Here is a 17,518-nt window from a genome sequence, read left to right as displayed (position 1 = left end):
AGTTTTTAGTATTTTAAAAATAAACAGAAGTTCAGAATTTGAAGAAATTAAAAATGTTTGATTTTTATTTGAAATAATTTTGTTTTTCGGTTTATTAATCAACGCTGACTACAAAAAGGGGGAAGATTTCGTTTATTTAACAAGTGCAAGTATTATATAATTATCAATTTAGGTGCTTTGGAAAGTAGGACCAAGTTGTAATTCACATTATTTGCAAGTTGTTCAAGTGCACTGTGGCGTATACGTACTTTTTTTTAAATTTATTTATTTATACATATCTCCTTTACGGCTATATCGATTTTGTTCATTTTTTGCACAGTCAAACTTAAAATTATCTTCAGTAATATTGCATTCCACGATAGGTAGTATTAAAACTGAATCCAAAAAAATATAAATATAACATTTATTACTCTTTTTTCAAAAACGGCTCAGCCAATTTTTTGCAAATTTCGTGAACACGGTTTTATGTAATGTTTAAATAATGTTGCATATTAAAAATTTTCAACACTGTTTTAATTATTTTGTAAAAAATATCAAAAAAATATTTACATTTTTGGTTTTTTTTTTTTGTTTTAACTACATTTATGAAAATCTTTAGTATTCAACATCATTTAAACATATAAAAAAAGCATGTAAAAAAATAACCGGGCTTTTGGTTGTTTGAATTTTTTTTTCTTATAAATTGTATGTTGTAGTTATAGTTGTTGAAAGTAATGAAAAGTAGGTATATTTTCGGTACTTTTCAAGCTAAAAATCATCTTGTAGTTTTAACGATTAAATATAAAAAATGTATTCCGACTAATTGCCTCTAGAAGTTTTAACTTCATATTTCTCGATATCTCGAAAACACTTCTTTTATTCTTTTAAAATTGTTAACCAAACAAAGATTAAGACATCGTAAACGTTTTCAATTTGATGTAAGGAAACCATTGAAAAAAATAAATCTTATTTTTTGTTGTTTTAAATTGTTACAAGTGCTTTGATAAAGCTTCTTTTTCGCTTCTTTAAGACCTTATAAGGCAATTTTTTAAATATTTTTAATCTGTACAACGTTAAATTAAACGTATCTTGAGAAACCTTACCGAAGCAATATAGAATTTAACATGTAGCTTCTGTAATATTTTTTAGAAGCTCGTATGTTAGTTGGAAGTTTTAGTATTTCCTAAAATCTGCATTGAAAATTTAAAACCGTCGGCGTCGTCGCACAGTGGGGAAAAGGCGGAAAAAACCGAACTTTCGGAAGTACGATTTATTTTGATACTGCACGTGTTTCTAACAGTAAATTAGTTGAAGAATCAGAAAATGAAAACTGTTTTTCAAAAAAAAAATTGTGGGCCTGGAGATAATCGCTCAAAGTTGAAAAATAGTGAAAACTGATAAAAATACAAGTAGTTTCAAAATGATCTATTTACCGTATAATTTCAAGTTTTGAACCAACTTTTTTTGTAAATAGGCTTAAAATAAATTGACAACCAATATGGTACATTAGTTTAGCGAAAAAGAATTGAATACGATTTTTTTGACAAAAAACATTCCATTTTAGTGACTTTTTATGTTCACATAAGGTTTTAATTACTTCCTCTGTTTTCCTCTGTTGGCGGATAGGTTTCGTTAGATAGTGTTAAATCTCAGCAATAGTTTTCAAAAAAAATCTCACCCGAAGACGTTCGTATTCGGTTTTTATAGCAATTTCAATCTGAAAAAGTCATTCAAAAAAAACAAAACAAAAAAAATAAGGCAAAAAAAAATAAGCAGCTATTTTCGGCAGACAAATCTTTCTAAATGTATTTTCTTATGCTGAATCTGAATGTGAAGTCCGTTTTGCAAAACAACCCAAAATTTTTGATAAGATTGCAAAAAAAAATTTAAACCCACAATTTTAAAGTATTTCAAAATTTAGTCGCTGTTGGGATCAGGAGTTTGTGTTAATGAAACCTGCATTGCACATTTACCTATTAAAACAAATGTTTTTTTTTCACTAAGCCACTTTTTTGACTTTATTTATAACTATCGGAATCGGAATACAGTAAAACTTGTTATTTGAAGCCTCTCTTATCTTTAGTTCCACTTGTCTCCAAAAAAAGATAGAATGATTTGATGGAATGTTCCGATAATTGAAGGAAAAGTTTAGGCTTGGTAGCCGTTTAAATTATAGAACTTACCAAGGAAAAAAAAGTTTCCAAAGAAGTTAAATTTTGAAAAAAATGTCATACCTACCGTTTTTGGATATTTTTCTTTTTTTGAAAATTTTTGATTTTTTTTTTTTTGATTTATGTAAAATTTAAACGGTATTTATTAATAAAATGTTCAAATAAACTCAAAAGAATTTGATTTTTCTAGTAAAAAAGTGATTGGAAGTAAGTCATTTACAGCTGCAAAAACTTGATTTCAGATTTTTTAATATAATTTTTTTCTGAGTGGACGTGGCAATGGGTGGTCATTGATGTAGGTTTGTCTTGCTATTAGCTACCTTTCCTGCAAATTTCATGAAAATTTTTTCAGTAGTTTTGTCTTAATTGAGTTTTTTCCGGTCTCCCATACAAGGTGCCCCACTGTGCGTCGTCTGTTGGTTTAATGGAATAAGTTATATTAAATTATAAGTTTAAACTTCTTTTTTAATAACTACTTATTGTTGGAAATAAGAAATGAATCATTTAGGGTTTGCATTGATGTTTCAAAAAAATTGTATTTACATTTTTTGAAAAGTATAGTTTTTAAAAACGGTTGGCTGACTTTTCAAAGTTTTAACTGCATGAATGACATATCCACAGCCTTGAAATTATTTCCCACAAAATCATTGAATCTCTTTTATAAACTAGATATTCTTTGCCTTCAATAACACAAGCATATAATTTTCTTCAATTAACACTATTGTAGAAGAATATTTACTCGGTAGGTAAGCTTGAAAATGGTTTTGTTACCTATATCATCTCTAATGCTTGCACTGGGTATAGGAACCTATAGGAAGTTGCTATAGGTACCTACTTAAAACTACAGGTATCATCATTTTCAAACTTCTCTCACCTCTTTTTTCGTTTGTGACTTCGCTTTAAAGCCGCCTTCGATAAGAAAAGCGTTTAAACTTTTTATTTGACATTTTCCCACCTTTAATGTCTGCTTGGGCTGCCAGTTATAAACTCTCAGGTGTCGGTATCCTCTGTTAAGCAGCAGTAACAGCAGCAGCTCCAGACGACTCTCATTCAAAATAACAAAACAAAACAAAGTAGATATAGGTACCTACCAGTGCATATATATACGTACCTCAGAGAAAAAACACTGGTACAACAATAAGTGGTCCCAAATGCATTACATATACTTTGTGCTTTGCTCGCGAATAAGGTACCTACTACAATATCCTTGGTGGATTTATAAAAAAGGTTCCAAAAAAGTACACAGATACCCAGCAGCAGCAAAACAAACTACAGTCGCTTCGATCTTGAGACTTAGGTATATTCTTGTGAAGCTAAACCTCCCTCGTTAAACAGATTGTTGTGTGGTTTCCACAACTCCAAAAGAAGTAGTAATAATGCAATATTATTATTATTATTTTTATATGAAAGGGTGCCGTTGTAGAGTGACACATGTATGCACTTGGTTCGACACCATGTTGAAAACAATCGCAAGCGCTCTTTGCACAGAGCACACAAAATTACCTCACTTCTCTATAGTAATCCCCTTTTTCCCCTCTCAAACTTCCCTCTGATATGATCATCTATATAGATTTGGAGGTCTTATGCGCGCTCTTTAACTTCTACTATACTTCTATAAGGTCTGACTTTGTCCTCTTGTTGGAGTTTCGGTACCTTCGTTTGCAATCCTTTTGTGCACCTTTAAGTTCGATGGATATTTTTGTGTTCTGAACTTTCTATATGGTTTTATTGGTTTTTTGTTTTTTTTTTTTTTTGTTTTGTAAAGTGGTAACTACTATTTTGTACAAGCGAGGGTCGGTGGAATGATGTGGCAGGGCATTCTCACCTTTTGTGGATTTTTTTCTTTAAACACATTGACTTTGTTAAGACCAAACAATAATCTTGGTACATGGAGAGGTTATATCTACCTAAGTAAAAAGCTGGTAATGGAAGACTTCTCTTTTGGAAGCAATGGAGTTTAATAGTTTGCTATAGTGACGCTTGAAATGAATAGAAAAAAGGTCATCAACTTTGGCCCAAGGTTTCACACTCTAAGAATAAGTTAAATTGAAGTTCTTGATGTATCCTATAAGATCTGTCTTTCTATCTCTGGGATGAACAATTTTTTTTTAATTTATTGGAAGTAATTGTTCATATTTCTTGTTGAATTTTATCGAAACAGATTTTTTGAAGTAAATTCAAAGCACGTTGTAACAAGAAACCCACATCCCTTAAAATCAAACAGATTTCTGTTAAAAAATACCTTCCATTTCAGTTTCTAATTTGAATTTGGAAAGTATCCCATTTTCAGCAGACCTCTTCGCCAAAAAAAAACCAACAACATATTCAACTGTCACTGCGCCATAATGATTGCTAACAAGAATGTTGTGCAACATTTTTTTGTATCTCTGTACGCACACACACCATATCGATAACATCTCCGCTCGGTCTATATTTAGTTTGTATTTTGCTATAAATCTTCACCCAAAACTGAAAAGATTGTGTATCTTTTATTTTTTTGGGTGCGAATGAGAAATGTATGTAGAATCTTTGAAAATGTATTCAAAATTTATGGTTAGAGAGCAATGTCACAACGTCACACAGCATCCATTATAAAGAGATAGAAAGATGCTTTCTCTAGGCAATCATAGATGGCGATGTGTGTTGTGTATATGTTTATAGAGAAATTATAGGATAATTTTATGGTTTTGTTATCAGATAATTTATCTTCATTTAAAATAGAATATATTTGATAAAAAAAAAAATTAAATATGATGCAACAAACTGAAAGAATTTGGTGTGTGGATACATATCTTTATGGGCATGATGACGCCGCATTTATTCAAACAAAGATTTTTTGAAATTTATTTGGTGTTTCTTTATATTTTTTTGTATATTTATATTTTACAATGATGATGTGTATCTTTATTGGCTGTTGAAGAATATGAGGAGGATGCTAAATAATTTTTGTTGATGTTTTTGTTAAATGAGATGAATCATAATGTTTATCTACATTTTGTTTCTAATATCTTAAATATTTGGAATTTAATTTCTTTTGTTTTTTTCTTTCAGATTGGATTACTTACTTAAACAACAATTTTTGGAATAGTCAAAACTTTATTTTCTTAAAAGGTAAGTGACAGTATATATTGTATAAATATTAGCTGCTTATATCCATAGAATACCTACCTTCCAACAGGTAGTCAAATATTTTGTCTTCTATTTAGGCATCTTAACATCTGGAGTACTTGGATAGCTATGGTAGATATATGAGTTCTTGCGGCAAATGCAAAATAGAGATCAAAATCAGTAGATACTGCAGTCGGAATCCTTTAACACCTTTTTCAATGACACATCAGGGGGGAATTTTTTAGAAAGTGTTAGTTTTTGTTTTTGTTCATTGTTCTACTGTTGGCAAATCAAGTACATATAGATACTTAAATAGAAGTTTTCGAGTCTTGGAAAAAAAAATATAAAACAATAGAAGGGTTACCTTAAGTGATGTAATGGATCTCTTATTATACCACGATTGGTATTTTAAATTTAGTATAATCTTCTTTAATCTTAGATAACCTCATTATAGGGCATGAAATTATAACAATTAGCACATATTAAATTGTTTAAACCTGCCACATTTGGTACCTAAAATATTTGTTTGGCTTTGTTTTTTGTAGTTTTTAAAGAAATCAGAATTGATTTAGATACACAAATAGTAGCTCACGAACAACGATGCCAACTGAGGCATAATTATGCCTTTTAGGCATAATTCTATTAGCTAAGGCATTGAGGCTTATTTTTTGCCAAAAAGGCATAATTTTTTTCTTTCTACTCTTGATTTATATATTAAAACTTTCTTATAATTTTTTAAATATTTTGATAAAAAGACTAAAAACTTATACTTTCTATATCTTTTAAATAAAGGTTGTTCGAAATTTTATCTACAGAATTTGTTTTTACCATTTAACTCTTGGTAGTGTTTAATTTTTCGAAGAATTTTGTTCACACTAATCACTTTTACTAGAAAAGAATCTAATTTTGCTGCTGTAAAAAGGTCTAAAACGCTTGCAAATAGGCTAATATTTTTTATTGGTGAACAAAATTGGCCGCTAATTTCTTCCAATTATATGAAGCAACCAACGTCTTGAAATATTCCTTTCGAAGAAAAAAAGTTTCCGTTACGTGACAAATAATTTGCCTTTTTAATCGTCAGTTATAGAATAAATTTCAATATAAAAAATTTTATTCCTAGGAATAATCTCTATCTGAGGTTTATCTGACTATATGAAAATTGAAAATTGGCCCTTAATGTATAAATTGATTAAATAAACATTTCGTGACTGAATGGGTTGGCAACGCTGCTCACGAATATAATTGTTGAGAAGGTATCCGTTATAAATCGTTAAACATATCTAGAAATTTCCGCATCAGGCCATATAGTTAAGAACTACACCAGAGATAGCCGGTTTTACAGTACCTAGTATTATAATGTTTTTTTTTTTTAATAAAATTCTAAAACTATAAATTATAACTTAAGAAGAATGGATAAGCCTGAAATGGCTGATATCTACATTTATGACTGTTCTAAAACCATTCTTTGCTGGACATTAGGGTGGGTAAAAAAAAATCGAAATTCTTTTTTTTGATTTGGTACTCCGAAAAATCGATTGCTAGACACCTCTAGAATATATACACCAAATATGAGCTCTTTATATTAATGGGAAGGTCCTCCGCTTTTAAATTTTCCATTTTTGCATCAAGCTTCTACAAAAAAAAAATTATTTTTTTTATAAATCGACTTTTTTGCAAATTTCTTTGCTTATTCTTGTAGGAAATTGAACGCTCTACAAAAAAGACTTCATACTCTTTTTTCGTTTATCTAACCGTTTAGTATATATTTGAGGTCCAAAAATCGAGAAAATCTTTAAAAATTCGTTTTTTTGTTCTTAATTTTGTAACAAATTGAAAAATTATAATAATCAAACGCGCATGACATATTCTTGTAGGAAACAGATTGCTCCACAAAAAAGGTCTTGATAATTTTTTTCAATAATCTAACCATTCTAAAGATATTCGAGGTCAAAGTTAAAAAAAATATGAAAACATTTTTTACTGTTCAAAATTTTCTAATTCACTGAAAATTCAATATTTTCAAATTAGCAAGATGTTTTCTTGTAGGGACTTAAACGTTCTATAAAAAGTTCCTTGGCAGCAAATTAATTGCTTTAACCGTTAAGAAGATATCGGTCTCTGTCCCAAGAAATAAAGTTATATTTCATTTATTTATGACCTACTACCTTAATATAATAATATATCATTCACATTGATAATATTTCTAGACGTCGTCTAAAGTCGTTTTGAAGAGATTACCATCATTTCCGGGAACGTTTTTCTAGTACTAATTTTTGGGGTTTGAAGGTAAATTGATAAATATACATTTTTGTGCTCTGTCCGTTCATAAACCGACAAATTATGGCTAAAGCGAACATTTGAGCATGAAATTTTTATCATAAAACAAAGTTGATTTTTTAAGAATTCGGTCATCGAAATTTCCCACCTCCATGATTTTGACCCATATACTTTTAATTTACTAAAACATATTCCTATAATAAAAACAAAATTGTTAAGTGCATGATTAATGACTTATATTTAAGGTTTCGAGAGTTTACCTATAGGTACTTTTTATTTAATTTCAACATTATCTTCCAATGTTTTAAAATTCTTGTTTATAGTTTAATTAAAGATCTATAGCTGTAGTAAATAATTATGAATTATGATGGACAATTATCTTAGGTAGTCCACCCGAAATGGCAAAAATAAATCGAAATTATAACACATCATCAGTGATTCCTTAATTTTGTTTTAGATATGTAACAATTTGTCGAAAATTTGCAACTTTGAATTTTAACTCTATTAGTTTTTGAAATAAAACTTGTTTCCATATCTATAATAACTATTTTACCTTCTAAAATGAACATTTCAATAAAATAATTATGTATTTAAAAAAAGCTAATACAAGCAAAAGAAAAACTAAGCTTTAACTTGATAAGGCTATCTACTTATGGCAATAAGGTTAAAAAAAAGTAAAAATATGGAAAAATTCGAAATTAACGAAAAGTTATACATTTTTGTGCACCATAATTTAATATTGTCTTGCTTGTTTAACATTTTTATATAAAAAATAGTTTTATCAATAAATATACATGGGTATTATGACGTGCCAAAAGTCTCCATCCATAGATCGATTTTTTATTCAAATTGAAATCTTAATATTTGTATTCTTAGTTACTTACTTGTTTCACATTTACAAAATTTTCCTTTCTGACTAAAAATGTGCCGCAGATATCACTTACATATTTTACTAAATAAGGGCATCTTAGGTAAAGAAAGAGTAAAAAATTCTAAACTTTCTTATTCAGGAAGGATTTAAGTCCATAGAACAAAATTTTGATAGCTGATATTTTATTTCCACTCAACAATCATTAGGTACACTGAGGAAAAAAGCCCCCATAAAACAACGTAAAATCAATGAAAACCACATTGATTTAACAATTATTCCGAATGATTTTGAGTTGAAAATGAACATATTAAAATCAACGTGGAAAAAGGTTAATTTTTGATGGTTTCGTATCTTAAAGTCACATAAATCAAAGTAGTTCAACTTTGAAACAAAGACGTTTCAACTTCAATTTATTTTTTCCCTCAGTGTAGTAATTTCTTAATTTTTATAAACTGACTTATTTCGTATACCTACTGAAAATTTAATTTTTCGGTGTTGCTCGAGCCTAATTAGGTTAACCAGCCATCAGGTTTATTGATGAATTCATTATTCAGGAAATTAAATTTATGCACTGAGCAAGGCAAATGAGAGTACCGACTTGTAACACTTACCTAAAAGAGTGTATAGTGCATCATTTTTTCTTGATGTAAGCACTCTGGGTCATCGGTCGTTCATCAATTTCTCGGCTCTGTCGTAAAGGTGACACAAAATATCGTCAGTTTAAACGTGATGATCATTCAATTTGTGCCCACATTTGGACATAAAGGACATTCCAATAAAAATCTGCACACTGGGCATCTTTTGCGCATCAGCCGAAGCTGATGTTGCACACATTCAATTGCATTCCAATCGCTATACATTTGGTTAAACAAAACATCTGAGAGGGTGAAGGAGCGACATCTGTATAGTATAGTTGGCCCATCATCAGAGATGCGTTGCCGTTTTAGTTTCGGTATAAGATTGTACTACTTACGTTGTTGTAGAACCATTCAATTATTTGCAATTCTTTGTTTTGTTTATGTTTTGTGTTGCCCGTACACAGATGGCAACATGGCCAACAACATTATTCAAATAGTAAGTGCATGTGCGGCATGTATTCCTACCACTTAATCAGTCCCTAAATGAATACACTCTTTCATGTTTCCTCTAAGATACACCAGTTTCCAAAAGGTAAAACGTCCAGCAACCAGCAACGACGGACGACCCAAAAAGACCAAAAAGACGTCCAGATTTGGATTCATGTGGCATTCTCTTGGGCTGTTGTTAAAAGTCAAGAGGCCTTTCGTGCAGCCGCCACCGCAGCATCATCTTATACTTTATATAGGTAAACGCTTACCGCACCATTCACCTACCTCTGCGGCAGCCAAGCTGAACATTTTTTGACTTGGACTTGTGTTGTGTTTTGTCGGCCGCAACCCGCAACGTTCCCAACTCTGGGCTCTGACTCCGACTCGTTCTTCTCCAATTTTCCACGGATTAATACCAAAAGAATTACAATATAACGCATGTAACGTATCTGCTCGCTGCGCGCTCGCATCCGTTTTACACAGCGACAAGTTGAGCGCCCAACATGCTCAACTTGTAATCGCAAACTTTGAGGAAGAGCATAGCTATATAGCAGCAGCATATCTACACCGCTACGCTGGCTACGTCCGTTCCGTCTGTCTGTTTCCAAATGAAAGGTAGTTCGCAAAGGTATGCTATTGCGATTGAGCTGGGGGATACGCGGATGTGCATTGGGGTATTCGGGAAATTGTGTGTGCGCGCGCGCGTTTGTTCAGAGCCTGATGGTCGTCACGCACATCCTTTCTGGTTCTCTGCCCATCACAAGTGGCTTAAATGAGAAAGAAAAAAAAAAACGTTATACATTGAAATAACACGGTATCCACAAGGATCATCATGCGAAATTTTTCGCAACGGATCGGAATAATTTTTTTTTGCGCTAAAGATATGCAACACACATTACGTATTCTGATGTATCTATCTGCATTTGGGAGAAACGACTAAGCGTGTTACCTTTATACTTCACCTTTGGATTTATACGAAAAATGAAGTTTGCACCAAGAAAAAGGCCTCCTGTTCTTCTAAAGGTCTGCTATGTTCGTTCATGGTTCGGTTTTTTTCGGTGCGTGCGTGCTCTTTCACTGTGCACATGCATGGTCAGGGAATCAGACAAGAACTTAAAATATTATAAAACAAACAACAAATAAAAAACACAAACAACAAAAAAACATTGAATGTTGAAAAATAAAATTTCAACTAATTTGGCAGATATGCAAATTCATTTGAAAATGTGACTGCTGACTGAATAATTTCTCGAATACTTAATATAAAAATCTTGTCTTGGAATTGAATATTTGTGTTATTTGACGGTTTGATGGTTTGGTTAAATTAACATTTAATTCAATTGATGATGCAGTTTTGTGGATATGTATAAGATTGCGCAGAGCCTGAAACACAAAATGAGACTTAAAAAGTGTGTAAGAGTAAGCAATAGCTACTAATTAAGTTGTAAGGTATTCAAATGACAAATTTCTCTCTTCAGATGATTTAAGCAGTTTTCTATCAATATAGTTACTTATAGGGACTAAACTTTTGAACACTTACATTATTATGTAATTCTTGCATGAATTTCAATTGTGAATGAATTTTAGAGATATGTATCTTGAAATGTTGTCTATTTCTGTTAAAAGTTTTTATAATTATTCAATTTTTAAGCATTGTCGATGGTTTATCAAGATACAATTTCGATAAAAGACAAAAACCAAACGGTGCAAGTTTTTTTTGAAAATTTTGACCGTTATCTACTCTCTGGGCATACTTTGGGCCTACTTTTATTAAAAAAATCTTTAATATTTAAAAAAGTATATAGGAGCTACAAAATTGGGGGTTTCATCAAGAATTTTGTTTTTAAAAAGCTAGCTAGCAAAAGAAAATAATTGAAAAAGTTTTTCTTTCCAAATGTCATCACTGGCCTGATCAAACCGAAAGTCGACTTCTGAAACTTTAAGTTGAAATAAAATATTAACTGAGCTACAAAATTTAAGTGCAACAAATGAATTAGCTATAATTTTCGAAATCAAAAAATTAATAATTTTAATATTTTAGTATGATAACTTCAGTCTTACATATTTGAGCGGAATTTAGAAAAACAAAAAAAAAACTGTTGAGGCCATAAAAACTAAGTTTATGGAATTGAAAAGCATTTAAAAAGTTACAAATTTGGATCTTAGCCAAACCTATTGTTTATAATCATTTCATATTTCGCCTGCTAACTTTAGACTTATTTTGGCGGAAAGTTCAATAACTCAAAAGCTATACCTACAAGCTATAAATTTTTGGTTTGTGCAACAACTAAGTATTTAATTAGCTACAATTACTAAGATTTATTTTTATAATCCAATCCATGAAAAAGAACCAATAATTCTAATTTTCATAGGTTAACTTTGCCGAAATATGTATTTTTTGAACTTTTTCTTCTTGAGATAAAAAATAGAATATGCCGCTTTTTGTAAATGCTAAGTAGGTACTAAGTTTTTTCTATTAAAATCCTTTTGTATCTTTTCAATATCTCTTTTCTTCTTCAAGAAATCTTAATTTGAAGTCAACGTGTTTGGTATAATGTATTAATTGTTCATTTGCGTTTAATAGCAAATCTCAAAAAGTTCTTAACCGATCGCTTTCAAATGATAAAAAGTTCCATTTTTCTGACTAGTAATTTCTATAACTATGGCATTAAATTACACTGGATATAGAGCAAAAACCAAACCCTACTTTTCGAGAGGAATTTTGTGTGCTGAGTCCGAATCTGAAGTCAAAATTTCACTGACACGTCACGTTTCTGAAATAATTGAATATTAATAGGTCAAAAACGCGTTTTTTTTTGCTACATTTGATATCGAATTACATCACCGTTAATATTTTTTTGTAAAACTACTTATGCAATCTCAAAACGCCATCTTAACACGTCCTAAAGGTATTTATATTTTTTCAAAATTATTTGTTTTTTCTCAAAGATATTGGAAAAAGAAAGGAGATGGGGCGTTTTTGGGCCATGAGCGTACATTAATGAGACTAGTCTCAAAATGAAGCTGGAGGTTAGTATATTCAATCTATGAATTTTTTTTCAAATCGTAAGTCAGGTTCTTGAGATACAAGGCTCCAAAGTTCGTTCTGATAACCCTTATTTGTCACTTTTATATGCAAATATCATGAGAACTACAAGAGGTATATTGATGTTTTTGATGTCAAATGAAAGGTGGTTTTAGTGCCTTTTTAACAATATAAAATACATATTACACAAAACAAAGAAACGGCGAACAAATAAAAAAAATAAAATATTATTTTAAAAAATCGATTTTTGTTGCGGTTTAGCACTGGTTCAACCTTGTACCTTGAACCACATATGTAAAAATACGTAAAAATAGCCACATCCATGCATGAACCGAATTTGACCCATAGCTAATACGCCGAAATCGGTGGATTAAATTCCTGATCCGAGGCTGAACCACGTTTGTACAACTGCTCCTTATTTGACCAAATTATGTTACAGAGACACAAAAACTGTAATTTCTTGTGATGAACTCTGGGCTACACTTTGTTTACATAAACTAGATTACAAAATACGTACTAAAGAAGATTTCCGATAAATCCACTTTTATCTCTGTTTTAGTTTAAAATATATAGTGGAGTAACTAAAGCTCAAAAATTGGCAATATTAGGGAACCCGGCCGAACAGCTTAGATTTTGATGATCTTTTTTTTCAAGCGTCGGTAATTAAAAATACTTTAAAGTCTATAGATTAAAAATTGCCGGTGTTGCCGTTTTGATTTTTTAAATTTAATTGAAGATTTTTGTGAACAAAAACAAATTTTTTTCAAAAATTTTTCTTAAATTTCATAAATTAATTGATGCTTAAAGATTGTCTAGGAAATTCAAGGAAAAAAAATATATGGGAGTGAGGGACAATCTTCCATAGTTCAAGCGATAGATGCAATTTTCTTATTAATTGACTTCAAACACAAAAAAAAATATTTGAACACAACGGCAACACCTACAATATTCAAATATACATTTTTTAAAAGCTAGAAGCTTAGTCTTATATATAAAATTTAAATTAAGTTAATTGAATGAACGGCTTTTGAAAGAATGGTAATTGAACTCAGATTTTTGAAAAAAAAAAATTATTGAAAAAATTTTAACATGTCGTTTTTTAAACTTGGTCGTAATATAAAATGTATTTATTTTCAAATTTTTTTGGCCGCATTTATTATGATTTCAAATTATAAAAGAAAATGTCAATATGTATTACGGTTTATGAAAAAAAACAAAAAGTATTTCATTTTCGAAGAACTTTTTTTAATAAAAGTTTTGAAAAAAATGTAACTTATTTTTTTTTTAAGTTCAACATATAAACATAAAATTATTTTTTTTTTTTTTCATTTAATAACCCTTACTGTTGAAAGTTAAATAGCAAAAATTTAAAGTTCCTATTTACCACAGTCTTTGAGAAAATTAATTATTTCAATGCAAAAATTCAGTTTTAATAAAAAAAAACCATTGAAATTGAAGTAATTTTTCATTTTTTTTGCAAAAGTGTGATATATTTTACCTTTTTTACTTCGAAATTCAACTGATAATATTTATGGCCAAAAATTTTTTTTAAATAAATTCATATTTTATTACAAAAAGTTTGGAAAAAAGTCATTTTAAATTTTTCTAATAACATTTTTTTTTTAATTCTGAGTTTGAGGACCATTTTTTCAAAAAGTCTTGATTAAATTTAGTGGATTTAAATTTAAGAGATAAGAATGAGCTTCTGGCTTTTTAAAAATGTATTTTAAAATACTGTAGGTGTTGCCGTTGTTTTCAAAATATTTTTTTTTCTGTTTGAGGTCAGAATGTTAGAAAATTGCATTTATCGCTTAAACGATGGAAGATTTTCCCTTACTGCCTTTTATATATTTTCCTTAAATTACCTAGAGAATCTTTTGCTATCATTTGTTTTATGAACTTTAAGCAAAAAAAATGGTTTTGTTAAAAAAAAATTTAATTTGAATTTTTAAAAACAATACGGCAACACCGGCAATTTTTAAAATATAGACTTTAAAGTATTTTTAATTACCTACGTTTGAAAAAAAAAATCGTCAAAATCAGAGCTGTTCGGCCGGGTTCCCTAATAATTTGCTTTAGTTACTCTACTAATAGTTCTTGGAGCTTTTTGAAACTATAATAAACTGATAAGTTCTTTGAAATTAATGAAAATGGAATTAAATACAATAAACCAATGTTCTAATAAAATTGTTCTTTAAAATAACAACATCTTATCCGTTCCTTTTCTATAAGTGATCTCCCAAGTTTTTTTGAAAAGTGTATTAACCAATTGGTTTTCCCCACATAACATAACACAAATAAACAAGCTTCTAAACTGGTTCTAATCGCATTCTAAAAAATTAAAACAGTTTTATAACCACACATGCGTACGTGTCGATTACAAGCATATTTAATTTGAAAATAAATGCCATTAATGTCGAACATGAATCGATTTTTTCAAATTAATATTCTAATTTTATTTATTTTTTCGTCGTTTCTTTGTTTTGTGTAATATGTATTTTATATTGTTTAAAAGGTTAGTACCTTTACTAGTAGGTACTTAACAACCTTTCATTTGACATCAAAAACATTTTCATGATATTTGCGTATAAAAGGGACAAATAAGGGTTATCAGAACGAACTTTGGAGCCTTGTATCTCAAGAACCTGACTTACGATTTGAAAAAAAAATTCATAGATTGAATATACTAGCCTCCAGCTTCATTTTGAGGCTAGTCTCATTAATGTACGCTCATGGCCCAAGTCCCATATAATTTTGCCCCATCTCCTTTATGATATATATCTCAAAATCTTGATTATTTTTTTCAAAGTAATGAATGGTTTTTTTAGTCAAATTCCATCTTGCGTCTTCTGATTTGGACTTATAAAGAGCAACATATTACGGAAAACATATATTTTTGACTAAACATAAAAAAAAACTCAATTAAAAATTAGTTTTTGAATTTTTATAGCGAAAATAGTGATGACTATAGCTCAAAAACTAGACGTGATAGAAAAAATCTGTAAACAGTTTTGAATTCAGCACACTAAATTCAATCAAAATCACCTTATAACGTTCTTGCTCCCGACTTTTTTTAGTTTTTTGCCGACCAGTGTTATTAACATTTTACTAGTAGAATCAAAAATCATTACAAATATTTAGTATTTTGGATGCTTAATTATCTCCAATAAATGTTAAATTTAAAATGTAAAAAAATGACAGTATACCCAGTATTTCTGACAAAACTTTTGTAAAATGGCAGCTTTAGCGACTTAATCATAATTATCTTCCTTGCAAGTAGCTTTTCTCTAATGTTTTTTTTTTTTTTTCAAATAACCGTGATGGAGATTCGACGAAATTTTGGCCAAAGTATTTCGATAAGCAATGAAAGTTGCACAAAATTTTTAGTATTTTAAAAGTCCCGGATTGGTGCTGATAAGAAAAAAAAACAATACCTACCTATTTAAAACTTGAGCTTTTTTGTTGTTTTGTAAAAAAAAGTAGTCTTTTTTTCAACTAATTTAGTTAATTCTTGCGACTTAAGAATTCTTGGTGTTTGCACAGACATTCTTTGTCTACATCTGTAACAGATTTAAGCCCCCTTTTTTGCCCCATACTCTATACACTTCTAACTTGATGAATCACTTTTACGCGTAACCCGTGTTGAAAAATGCAAACGCTAATCAGAACTTATTTTGTTTTGTTTGTCATGAAGCAATTAGTTGCCAGTTTGGTAAATAGATAGAATAGAAAATTGGTAGGCAAATATATCTGGATACTCAATACACAATTCATACTTTTGCAGACGTCTGTAGAATAGATAGATATCTCTCTAATGTCGCTAGTTTGTAAAAGTAGGTATATAATTACCTACCAATGCCCCACAACAATAATTTAACTTGAAATTTATATTTATTTTGTTGCAACTTTGATTTTCTATTACAAATAAAAATGTTCCACCATTTTATTTATTTTTCTTTTCTGTTTTTGAAAGATTTAAATTATAAACTACCGCGATACGAAAATCATGTTGTTTTGCTTGTGACACCAATTCCTTATCATAACACGCAACTCTAAAACCAAAAAAAAAAACAAAAGGAAGTTAATAACCGGTAACTGGCCAAAGGAGTTCCCAGATTACACAAAGCACTCACTCTTACCAAACAAAACCAGCCGTAGAGTCGTCTGTCCGTCGGCGTCGGTTTTATTTTTTTCGGAAAAAGGAAATAAAATAGCTATGCCGTGTGGTGAACAAAACACAAAAATACACCAAATGCTGCCCATCGCGAAACTCCAAAAAGGAAACCAAACAAAAACACCATCAAATTTGGTTTTCTCCTTTTTGCTTCCAGTTTTTCATATTCATATTCACACATATACACAGCAAATTGCCAGCATAAAAATTCTGGAATTCAGCAAAATGTTTGAAATTCTGGAATTCAGCCGATCAGCTGTTATTTGAAATATCTCTCCCGGTCTTTTCGATTCGGTATAAATGGGAAATGGGACAAAAGAAGGAAGAAAAAAAAATCAAAAAAAAACACGCAACGAAAGGAGATAACCAACAACACAACAAACTATAGCAATACAATTTATCCCTTTCTCTGTCCGTGAAAGGACTGCTGAGTGCTCTTATTCACACATATTCAATCATTTTGCCTGTCTGGTTCTGGATTTTGCAGAAGAGGGATGATAAAGAATAAGAAAAAAAAAAACAACAACAAAAATCAAGCAGACTGGTTCACGTAAGAATTTTATGTTGTGTTGGTATATTAACAATTTTTCGGCGAAGAAGCCACTCACAAAAAGTATGGTTGTTACGACTTCGACTATTAGGTAGGCATAAGGAAAAAAAATAACAACAAACAACATGCAAGGATGTGTGTGCGATTGCCATGCTATGCCGGTCGCCGCGTCGCGTTTTGCTCCTAATGTATTTATGGGAACATCAATGCGAATCGACGGATGTATGCTTTATGGAGGTCGGGAAGCAGCCATTATTCATTTTTGTGCTGTTCCG

At 30.2% G+C, this 17,518-nt stretch overlaps 1 protein-coding gene across 1 annotated transcript in view; it reads left to right on the top strand.

Moving 5' to 3' along the window:
- The window catches only part of LOC129915264 (homeotic protein antennapedia), a 270,307-nt gene that overhangs the window by 60,067 nt on the left and 192,722 nt on the right, over positions 1-17,518 (top strand). The window contains exon 2 of the mRNA XM_055994752.1: positions 5,202-5,261. The gene's annotated coding sequence lies outside the window, so the exon portion shown is untranslated. The remainder of the gene's footprint in view (positions 1-5,201; positions 5,262-17,518) is intronic.

This window comes from Episyrphus balteatus, chromosome 3 (assembly GCF_945859705.1).
Source record: "Episyrphus balteatus chromosome 3, idEpiBalt1.1, whole genome shotgun sequence".
Taxonomy (NCBI): domain Eukaryota; kingdom Metazoa; phylum Arthropoda; class Insecta; order Diptera; family Syrphidae; genus Episyrphus; species Episyrphus balteatus.
Note: the sequence above shows the minus strand (reverse complement) of the source record. Positions and strands in the feature narration are given on the sequence as shown.